General features: G+C 42.3%; 1 protein-coding gene across 5 annotated transcripts in view; it reads right to left on the reverse strand.

Annotated features, from left to right (window-relative positions):
* The window catches only part of RBMS3 (RNA binding motif single stranded interacting protein 3), a 720,759-nt gene that overhangs the window by 587,375 nt on the left and 121,339 nt on the right, over nt 1–12,045 (reverse strand). The window contains exon 1 of one of the 5 annotated variants that reach the window (XM_054815909.1): nt 9,221–9,312. The exons of the other annotated variants lie outside the window; for them this stretch is intronic. The gene's annotated coding sequence lies outside the window, so the exon portion shown is untranslated. Of the gene's footprint in view, nt 1–9,220; nt 9,313–12,045 lie in introns of those variants that run through there. 5 annotated transcript variants of the gene reach the window in all.

Genomic DNA, 12,045 nt, shown 5'->3' on the forward strand with positions numbered 1-12,045 from the left:
TGGCAGGCATAGTGCAAGTTGCAAAAGCAGTCATCAGCTTCTAAGCTCATAAGAAAATAGGTAACCTTGGATGCTCTGAGACTGTGTGCACACTAAGTACAGTTTGCAGTGTGATGATGAGTACTGTGAGAGAACCTGAATGAATTCTAACACACATTTTACTATGTTACTAGCCAGATTACTATTAGGTTATTAAATTCACCTTTTGGTTTATTGTACTCAATGTACTAAACTTCAGGTTTACTGAATTTGAAGTTTATGTCCATAACTACTTCAGAAAGATTAGATAATTCTTCCTGAATCTTAAATCAAAATATGGCAGGCTCCTAAATAAACAAAAGCATTTTCCAAAATATTCCACAGGAAAGCAAATAATATTTCATGTGGACCTTTATTTCATTGCAAAGTCATAGGAATCATAGGAAAATTCAGGTCAGAATCACAAGAGGTTTTTAGTCCAACTCCTGCTCCAAGAAGGGCCAGCTGTGAGCTCAGACCAGGTTGCACAGGGTTTTATCCAGTTGGGTCTTGACAATATCCATGGGTGCATGGACAGAGACTGACTGCACAACCTCTCTGGGCAACCTGCTCTGCTGCCATGTCCACCAGGGCCTTCTTCCCAGCCAGGTAGCTGCTGTTAGAGTCATCGCAAGGCTCTTTCCTTCTCAGGTGCAGGACTTTGCATTTGTCCTCACTGACTTTCATAAGTACTTCCCAGGCCGTTCCCCCAGCCCATCTACATCCCTCTAGATGGCAGTCCTGCTCTCAAGCACATTGACCCATTCTCCCCAATTTGGTGTCATCCGCAAACATGACAGTGCCCTTCATCACGTTCTCCAAGTCACTCCAATACCTATGTTAAACAGGACAGGTCCCAGTACAGACCCCCGTACTACTCCACTCTGAGTCAGCTTAGGCAGAGTATAACCCTACCTGGATATACTTGACCATTCAGCTGGGTTTTGTTTTATGGATCTAGTTAAACACTCAAGAGAATATTGCAGGAGACCGTGCCAGAAGCATTGCTAAGTCAATGTAAATGACACCCACTGTTGCTCCCTGTGTTGGGTTTGCGTGGCAAGGTTTTGGTAGCGGGGGGGGCTACAGGAGTGGCTTCTGTGAGAAGCTGCTAGAAGCTCCCCCTGTGTCTGATAGAGCCAATGCCAGCCGGCTCCAAGACGGGCCCGCCGCTGGCCAAGGCCAAGCCCATCAGCGCCTCTGTGATAACATATTTAAGAAGAAGAAAAACACTTAGAGAGAGAGCTTTTGCAGCCGGAGAGAGGAGTGAGAAGATGTAAGAAACTCTGCAGACACCAAGGTCAGTGCAGATGGAGGGGGAGGAGGAGCTCCAGGCGCCGGAGCAGAGATCCCCCTGCAGCCTGTGGTGAAGACCATGGTGAGGCAGGCTGTCCCCCTGCAGCCCATGGAGGAAGGATGAGGGGGTGTAGCGATTCCACCTGCAGCCCGTGGAGGACCCCACGCCGGAGCAGGTGGAGGCACCTGAAGGAGGCTGTGGCCCGTGGGAAGCCCACGCTGGAGCAAGTTCCAGGCCAGACCGGTGGACCCGTGCAGAGGGGAGCCGACGCCAGGGCAGGTTTGCTGGCAGGACTTGTGACCCCGTGGGGGACCCCACGCTGGAGCAGTTTGCTCCTGAAGGTCTGCACCCCGTGAGAGGGACTCCATGCTGGAGCAGGGGAACGATGAGAGGAGTCCTCCCCCTGAGGATGAAGAAGCAGCAGAAACACCGTGAGATGAACTGACCGTAACCCCCATTCCCCATCCCCCTGTGCCGCTGAGGGGAGGAGGTTGAAGCTGGGAGTGAAGTCGAGCCCGGGAAGATGGGAGGGGTGGGGGGAGGTGTTTTAAGAGTTTATTTTATTTTCTCATTCCTCTACTCTGTTTTGCCTAGTGATAAATTAGATGAATTCCCTCTCTAAGTTCGGTCTGTTTTGCTCGTGACGATAATTAGTGAGTGATCTCTCCCTGTCCTTATCTCAACCTACAAGCATTTCGTTATGCCTTTTCTCCCCTGTTTAGTCAATGAGGGGAGTGAGAGAGCGGCTCTGGTGGGCACCTGGCCTCCAGCCAGGGTCAACCCACCACACTCCCCTGTCCACAGACAGTCATTTTACCACAAAAGGTTGGTCTGGCATGCTTTACTCTTGGTAAATTCATGCCGTCTCCCCAAACACCTTATTTTCTTTCATCTGCCCAGAAATGTGTCATTCAGTTGTAAAACTGATCTAGAAACATATAGATTTCCCCCCCTTTTATTGTATCAATTCAACACTCATAATAGCAGTCCTATGGACTGCATCAGCAGGTGCTAAGAAGGCACTATTTAAGGTATTCACACTGCTCTGCTCTTTGCATAATAGTCCAAATTCAAAACACTTGTGCCATTTCATGTTATCACTTATCTTTGACAAAGATCAAAACCTGGTAAAACATAATAACTACCTGATGTGTGCACACAAAGCTTGGGTGGAGCCTTGCAACTAGATTACACTTGAGACCCCTAGAAACAGATAATCTTAGAAAAATTCTGCCTCCCACTGCGCTACCAAGGGAAACATCACTAAGAGCACATCTTTAAGTGTCATGTTCCCATTTACTACCAGCAATTTCAAGTATAAATCAAAGTCTTTCTGCTTGAAGCACTAAACATTCATAGCCTTTAAACCAACAGATAATCATCATTTTGTTAATGCTCCTTGAAGCCAATAATACCAAAAATAAATACTTGAACAACTAAGATGCTTGTGAATAAATACTAATTTATAAGTATCAGCATTTATGACTAATGCAGCTTACTATCATATCAGAAGGACAGCGTAGGGTATCGCGACTGCTTTGCTTCTTGTTGCTACAAGAAGCTATCAGTGTAGCCCCACTAACTTCAAGGTTGCTGTATGACAAATAGCAAGTTACATGGCAAATGTTATCTTTCAAGTCAGCAAACTCTTTTTAATTAGACCATACAGAAGAGCCATGATTTCAGTCCTCAAGTTAAATTGGTCTAGTTTAAAAAGCTAGATCATTTAACTAGTGAGTGGTCTGTATCCTCACATGCATCCTATCTTAGTATGCTTTGGAAAGACCAGAAAACCCAAGTGGATAGCTTTCATCCTTGAACTATAAGTCAAGTCAGTATGGAAAAAAAAAGGTTGTGTTCAACATGAACATACACAGGGAAGAGCCCTGACTTTAATGTTTGCAAGTAATGTCAGTCAATCCTGTAAGTTTGCTCAGGACCCTAAGGTTAAGTTTATATCTAAATACTTGCAAGATCAGACCTTCATAGCTCAGCCACAGAGAGGTCAATATAGCATATGGACATATTGTTGGGGTGCTACACACCGACATCTCACATATTAAAAAAGCCAAAACAAGTTGTGCATCAGAAATAGGCCAGAAGACAGACACATCCACTCTTTCATGCATGCAGCCCACTACCTCATGTTTAAAGAGGATCAAATAAAGCAATAAAACAGGAAAAAACCAAAACCTATATTTACCATCACCAGAACCACAATAAAACAGATTTTTTTTAACACGAGAAACTGCGGTTTTCCAGGAACTGTGCTTTCAGAAGGTATTTGTAAAGGGACCACAAAATACACATACGGGAAGAGATAAAAAGAACATTTCACTGTCTTGCTTCTAACACATGTTAAACATAAAATGGGAGGGAAAGCCAAGGCAGCTCCTACAGGCATGCTACAAGTTTGGAATTAAGAGTTCTGTAAAAGCTGCAAACGTTCAACGAAAGACAACAACTGATGTCACACAAGATCTGTGTTACAGCAGATTGATGTATATGCAAATATGTTCATCAATTGAATATCTTTTGATCAGAAAAGGAAAAAACCTTCAAATATTTTAAATTGTTAAAGGGATGGATAAAAGGGACAATAAGAGTAGTCCTACTCTCAGTCATAACAGGAGCTTGTCAAAATGTCAAAGCCATCTGCACTTTTTTAACAGTAGAGAGGAGAACCAGTAATTCATAGAAACCCTATGCAGGTATGTCACTCAGCATATATGCCTTCTCAAATATTCTGAAGAACTGTGTTTCCAAAGTGTATATGATGGCAGAATCATATGCAAATATTAGCCCCAAATCCAACTGAAATACAAACCTTGCCTGGAGAGCAATCGGGACAAGAACCGCTTTTCCTCTCTAGGTACATCTTCACTTGTAACTAGAACAAGCTCTGCCCAGGTATTCCTTGCAAGCATTTTGGCAGTACCTACAATGAAGACATTTCTTCTCAAAAGAATATTTTATTTTGGGCTAGAACTTCTTAGGGAAGGTGAAGGACTATAACAGTATTTTTCTACAAACATCGTAAGTCATCACACAAGGAAGCCTGTAACACAAGTGTCAGTTGGTATCTGCTAACAATACTGTTATCATAGTGGAACTGGAAGACTCCTTCTCTCCTCCCTGCTCAGAAGAGAAGCGGGTGATTGTATTATGGGAGCAACACTACTTAAGGTCAGACAACTTGAGATATGAATTTGTGTGAGTACAAGAGTGTTGAATTTCTCAGAGGGTATCCCAGTTCCCCCAAAAAAACACTTTTTGGCTGATTCCTCCATTCTACAGCTCAAACTACCATTAGACTATAAAGGCACAAGAAATCCAAGGATCTCACATTTCTTGATTGCTCCTCACAGAGGAGCCAGATTCTACCAAATGGCAGGAACACACCTTAGCAGCAGTGCCTTAACGAGGTTGAGGCAGAAGAAAGTACATCTGAGCAGACACCAGCTCGGTTGTTTTCTCCACTGAAGAATCAGCCTCTGCTTGGGTCAGAGAAGATTTTGTACAGTTTGTTCCTGGCACATTTCAGGCTCAGCTCATACCATGAACAGGATTTACCAGTAGTGGACAAAGATGAAAGAGGGAAAGGGGAAGAGTTCTCAGGCCCTTCTGTAAGGTCAGCAGTAGCAAGTGCCTAATGGGGAACTGAAACATGAGCTTTTGTAAGCATAAAAACCTTGTGCATGCTGAAGAATTATCAATGGGTAAATCCCAGCGAGGACAGCAAGGCAGGCAGGAGCTTTCATGCCTACTGCTACTGGAGTGAGGGAGATGTTGGGAGTGGGGAAAAAGGAAATCAGATTGTTGTCAAGACTCCAGCCCTTTCAAGCTTCCTTTTCCGAGCCTTTTTGATTACCAGCAGCCTCCAGCAGCAAAACTCTCGGGGAGGAACGGTTTGCAAATTTTTCTGTAATTCCACTTGGATATAGTGGACCTGTCAGAAAAAACCTCCAGAAAGAGACTACTGATGTTCCCTTTGCTTAGAAGGCCTCATGTTATCACCCTGTGGTTTGACTGAGTAGGTTGCTAAGTATCAGAACGTGAGGCTTCGTTTCAGCATGTCTAAAGGAGAAAAATGAAGGTCTGGCAGGAGAAGAGCATGCACATGGTCTCAGGAAAATTCCTACTCTTTCTGCCTCCATTTTAAACTTAGCCTTGTTCTAGTCACCATAAGGAGTAGGTCTGAAAAAAACCAAAGACATTATAGTGCCTGCCTTAGAGAACCCACCTCCTCCCATGAAGGATGCTGAAGTTAGGAATTTCCACAAAGCTCTAGCATGTCATTTCTCTCGCTCACCAATCACCTTGGTCTAGCACCAAAACTGGCACCACACTGCTCTCATCTCTTGCTTCAAGTCATAGAATCATTTAGGTTGGAAAAGGCCCTTAAGAACATCAAGTCCAACCATAACCTAGCACTGCCAAGTCCAACCACTAAACCATGTCCCTAAGCACCATATCTACATGTCTCTTCAGTACCTGCAGGGATGATGACTCAACCACTTCCCTGGGCAGCCTGTTCCAATGATTGATAACCTTTTGGTGAAGAAATTGTTCCTAGTATCTAATCTAAGACTCCCCAGCACAATTTCAGGCCACTTCCTCTTGTCCTATCACTTGTTACTTGGGAGAAAAGACCAACAGCCACCTGGCTACAACCTCCTTTCAGGTAGTTGTAGAGCGCAATAAGGTCTCCCCACAGCATCCTTTACTCCAGGCTAAACAACTTCCAGTTCCCTCCGCTGCACCACTCATGATAGGATAGGTGACCTCCAAACGGTGAGTAGGAAGTAGAAGAATCATCCTTTCAAGGATGACAACCTTAAAAGAGATTTTCCTGAAATAGTCCCGGAGGCAATGCTACCAACTTTATTTAGTGCAAAGCTTAAATGCCAACCTGGAATTGCGCTCTCCTCCCAAGTAATACAGGCAATGAGAGCATCCATGTGACTTTAAGAAGTAATTGTCACTAGAAGACAGAGTTGTTCCCAGAGCCAAAGAAAAGGAAGCACAGCTAAATGACTTATGCCACAGGCTGGGAAGAACTGAAGAGAGAAGGGCACTGCCTATAGTACGTATAGGAGGGGGTTCGTACACATAGTGGCTAAGGGGAGCATCTTCTGGCTTTAAGGGCTCCTGCACAGCAAAAACACTGTAACAAACACTTGAGGAAAAAATAATTTCTGACCAACAATAAGGACAAGAGATACATAGTTGCAGAGACAGACCTCAGAAGAGACTACAGTAACTGCACCAAGAATTATAGACATGGGAAATGTCAGCAGATACGTTCACACTGAACTCCAAGGAAGCTGGGGAATTAGGCATACAAATAATTCTCCAACTAGAACAGAAAAAGTGTAAAAAAGAAGGAAAAGTGGCATTTGCACAAGATACAAGGTAAAAAAGTTAAACAGAAATGCAACAAGTACATAGAGAAGAGCCATGACAAAATTCATAAGAAAGACTTTGCATATGGAATCAAATCTAATAACTATGACAAGAAAATTATACATATACCTATCCTTGCAAACCAAGGGAGAGCACATAGCAGCAAAGCAGCACGCAGTCCCAGAAGATGAAATATTTTATGCATATGACAAAACTAAAAAGAATGAGAGCAGTTTTAAATCACAGACTAGGATCAACACCAAGGACGTGTTTGTCTGTAGCGGGCATAAAATAGATAACAAAAGTAAATGGCTCCAGAGACAGCAATGGAGATCAGAATTGCACATTCACCTCTGCTAGAAACAGCCAGGGAAGTAAAACACAAAAGAAAACCAATATTAATCCCTGACTGAGAGCAGAACTACGCAGGGGGTCATACGCTTGTTATCCACCCAAAGATCACACTGTTACCTGAAGAGGTGTAAGCATCATACACACATCTTTCCCTGAAAAGATTAAGTAAATTCAAACATTATTTAGCTTTATAAGCTGTAAAAACATCTTCTGAAGTTTCTAACTCTGCAAACTGTGCTGCAGAGTAGTCTAGTAGTCAGAAATAATTGCATCTCACTGAAATTGTGCTAAAAGACCATCCCAGTCCTGAAATTTTTCAGCGAGGAAAAAGGGACCTTTCAGCACACATTCCCCTAGTTCCCAGTGTCCAGAGCTTTTATGCCAGGGTCACTTCTGCTGAGGGAACAAATGATCGCCCAAATGAAAAAAAAAATCTGGCAAATAGTTAAACTTGCACCATACTATTGTAATCATTTTCAAGAGGGGGAAGTTGTGCATAGGAAGTATTCTCGACAGAGGCCTTTTCTCTAAAGTCACTGCTAGCACAATTACAAGGAAAAAAATAATCAAGGGATATATTGCCAACTTCTGCAAGACAGTCTTGTCAGAGAAGCACAGCATGTGAACAAGAACATGAACTGTTAAACCAAATCAGTTTCAGACCACCTCAAGGTAACGGCTAGGAAAAGAAATAAAAAATTAAAAGATAAATATACAAGGCAAAATTTATATCAATTCCACTTGCATAGTCAGACACTGTAGAAAAAACTTGACACTCAAGAACATTTTAACTCTCAAGGTGATTTGAAAAATACTTCAGTGTTACACACAGCAAGATAAAACACTTTGGCTGTGTGCTGTAAAATACTTTTTAAGAAGTTTCTCAGAAGTATGTGGGAGTCGCTCTGAAACAGAAACATTTCTCTGGAGGCTCTAAAGATACAGTGCATTCCCCAGCAGGGCCACGGCTGTTCAAGACCCAGTGCAGAGCCATGATGTGCGCTGGGATATCCAGACTACGCAATAGGCTACAGCCGTGCCAAAACACGCGGCAGATTTTCAAGCCTAGTAGGAATCGCCCATTTCACTACAAAAAATCCCATGGTAACATCATTATCGCAGATTATTATCTAGACACCTGGGAAGTAGAAAAACCCTGTCAGACATTACCTCAGTGACCACTGTAATCAAGGCAATGGACCATTTGCTCAGCCATGATATCTGAAAACGTGAAGTATCATTACAGTAAACTGGGCTGCCTTGTCTTTGTGTGATTTACCTGGAAATGGGAAGTCAGGCATATCACACATCATTTCTACAACACAAAAGTCAGTCAAATGGCAAAACTGAATAGCAGTTAAAACTGTTATGGCTCTTCAAGATGAGAACGAAAACGTGTGGCAGGCCATTTTTAAGTGAAGCAGCTGATAAAATCCTGCAACACCAGAAGCAGTGAGTTTGTAAGGCAGCTCCTGTGTGACAGCAAGACGTGCACTCTGCCAGCTGCCAAACACACACGATGGTTTGTGCAGCGTTGATGCACAAGAACAACCTTCCTAAATACAGCAGGAGAAAGGTCAGTTGCCAAAAAAGGTTAAGTGATTACTGGTATTAATAGGACGACGTAGATCTTATTGGTTGTAACAGGACATTAAACAGCTTATGTATATAAAGCATTTCTCTTATGCTCCTCAGTGTTTTTGACACAGATCTCTCACAGGAGAGAAGTTTACCAATGTGTAAGGCCTATAGCAGAACAACACATAGCATAGATTATTTTTTTCTGGAAGCACTTGAGGAAAGCATGAGAAAGCAAAGCAAAGGAGAGAGCCTGAATGTTAAACTGTTCTGGCTATCTATCTCCCTTTTAACAGTTAACAATTAATAAAATGAAACCAACAACAACAAAAAAAAGGAGAGCACTGCATTTAATCTGAAAAGGTGAGAAGAAAATAATTTTAGGTCAGAAACTGAACTTTATTGAAGCTGTTTTACTAGAAGCGTATGATTATTTTCAATCCAAAACTTCTATAAAGCTTGAAACAAAAATCAAAAATCTCCTCATTTAGAAGCATGTATAAACACCCCTTTACATATACAGTACCTAAGAAAGAATGTAAATATATTGATGCTTTATTTACTCACCACCTTGTACACAGTCTCACTGGATATTAATTAACGCCTGAACGTCCAGTGTACTTAACTAACTAGAGCAAAAGCTGGATGATGCGATCCCAAATTCAAGCCTTGGGCTGTGTAAAGACATGCCCTCAATGTGCTGCTGAGATATAAAGACAGTGCTTGTAGCGTGTGAAGGTTACAAGCCCCACGTAGCAGAACACCGCATTCCATGATCTCCACTACTCTGCTCGTGCACTGCTGCAGAAGTGGGGGAGCGCGAGCCTGCTCTCAGCAATACGCATTTGTGGTTGCATACAGGATGACAGCGAAACAATATGCTGCTTTAAAGAAATGCAGATCTGCTATCAAAATGCCTTTTTCCTTCCTTTTCTAGTCGTAAGCCATTAAGCCACAGGAACATCGTGGCTGTGCGTCTGATTGCTGCAAGAGTATCAGAAAGCACCTTTGAAGTGTCATAATCTGTAATTTAAACCTGTAATACATCTTTATACAATAGACTGCAACATCCCTTTACAGGCAGAAGAGGTTTTCCTTACATGCACATTTTTAGCCAGGAAGAAGTTTCTTTTAAGTGGATTTCAAGACATGAACTAACTTACATTAACAGAGATTAGAGGTCTAAAGCATGCAGCAGAGCATCTGTATTTACAGTCAGCTAGATGAAGTCTGACATAGATGGTAACAGCTAGGACATCTGATATTACAAGATGATACCATGTCCTTAAACAAATTCCATTATGCCCAGGTATGTATTGAGCTGTAGTTGTTTCTGATAACCGAGTGACCTTTCTGCCATATGTGCTTTGATACTCAGCAAAGCAGGCCACATTAAGGACAAAATACTAGTTTTCACTTTGAATTTTGCCTCCCCTTCTCCATTTCTTTCACGTCCATTACCAAGTATAAAAAAGCATATACAATAAACCGCCATCAAGCTTTCAGTACTCTGTTCACCGGGATGCAAGTGGGATTTCATTCACATTCAGTAGCACTGTGCAGGGATCAGGCTCAATTAAACCACTCACGCTTTTTAGAATTCTCTATAGTTTTCCTCTAAGAGAATTATCACAGTGCAATCAGACCACATCCTCACCAAGAAGGTAGCCCAGAAACAAGAACATGCCATGCTGCATTTCTAAATTACTGCAAACAGCTGAGTAAGCAACATATTAGCTAAACAGGAAGGCAGGCATGTTTGAAAATACAATTACTGCAATGTTAATGTGTCACTGTCACTGATCAGATGTTTAGAGTTGCCTTTACAAAGGTAAAGTGACCAAAAGTGAAAACTATGAAATGCAACGGGTGGGAAACTGTCACAGGACTAGTGCCAGGGGTGGTGGTGGTATCTTTGTTTCAAATGTGGCTGATATGTTTTTATAACAATTTTTTACACCTTCTCAAAACACCAAGTAAAACCCCACTACACACAAACTTGTTCAATGCTTTGGATTCTCCCCTGCAAAATTTCCTTCTCCCCAGTCATCTGTATATATCACAAGCAGCTAGAGATACTCCAGGTCATGGTTTTAACAAGTTGAGATACATTTCAAGGACCCAGTTTTAAAATATTTTAAGATTTAATGCTTCTGCCTCCTTGTGGCAGACACTGGAATGAGCCTCCCTGAAGAGCTAGTTCAGCTGCACATGCATCTGTCAGCTCTGAAAAACACAGGAGCATTGACTCTCCTATAAAATCATCAGAAAGCAGCTTAGAGTTAATTTTTTAACTGAGTGAGAAACCACAGGAAGTTGCAGGACAAAAAGCAGCAAGAAAAAACCTCACTGGAAAGTTTGTGGTGTTTCCCCTTTCTTCCTGAGTTTGTGGCTGTTGAGCAAATCTCTGCAGGCACCAGCTCGAGGGAAAAGCAAGCTGAGCAGCATCCCAGTACTCATCCGGCAGCCTTAGCAAGCTAAGCCCAAAGTTCTCCAGCACTTTCTGAATGCTGACTTTACTTCACTTATCCTTCATAACTATTCTGTGGGAATTGGTGGCTTTGACGTGGAAAGCCTTAAGTCGCTTGAGACTTGGTCTGTGCAATACTTACTTCTCTTTTTGCTATATTGACACAATATGCCGTGGTGACGGATTATTGTCACGCTGCAGCAGAGGCTGGAAGAGCTGGCCTGCCCTACATGTGAAGGTTACATCCCAAAAGTGAGTTATTCTATAACATACAACATGCATTTAAGTAACAGAACAGCTGTAGCAAATCAAAATAAAGGTCCAAATGGATCCTATACTCCTCCAGTCCTGAAGAGTACTTTTTCCTGAAGCAATTGCTACAAGAAACAGCACAAGCCTGGAGTAGGACCACTTCAGAGAGGGTAATCCTGTCTTCTGATCCCTACTAAATCAGCAGCTTTCAGAGCTAAGTGTTAGATATGCATCGTTACATTGAAAACACCTCAATAGACATTTTTGTCAGGTCTCGTTTAATAGTGTTGAACCTATCCATGCTTTTTGCATCCACAATACCACACGGCAGTGAGTACCCTGTGTTATTCATTTCTTCCATGAGAACAATCTTCCTTTTGTTCTGGAACAGATTCCCTGATTGCTCCCTTGCAGGCTCCTGAGAAACAGAAAACAGGAGGTGGATTCTCTATAAGGTTTTTTTCCAAATAAGTGAGATTCTATACACCCTGCCATAATTCAGACTCCCTTAAACTTTCTTTAGTGCAATCGAATTTTCAGGCTACTTTGCTGTCCTGGTTTCGGCTGGGACAGCATTAATTTTCTTCCTAGCAGCTGGTGTAGTGCTGTGGTTTGGTTTTAGTATGAGAATGATGTTGATAACACACTGATGTTTTAGTTGTTGCCAAGC

The sequence above is a fragment of the Grus americana genome, chromosome 2, assembly GCF_028858705.1.
Source record: "Grus americana isolate bGruAme1 chromosome 2, bGruAme1.mat, whole genome shotgun sequence".
Classification (NCBI taxonomy): Eukaryota; Metazoa; Chordata; class Aves; order Gruiformes; family Gruidae; genus Grus; species Grus americana.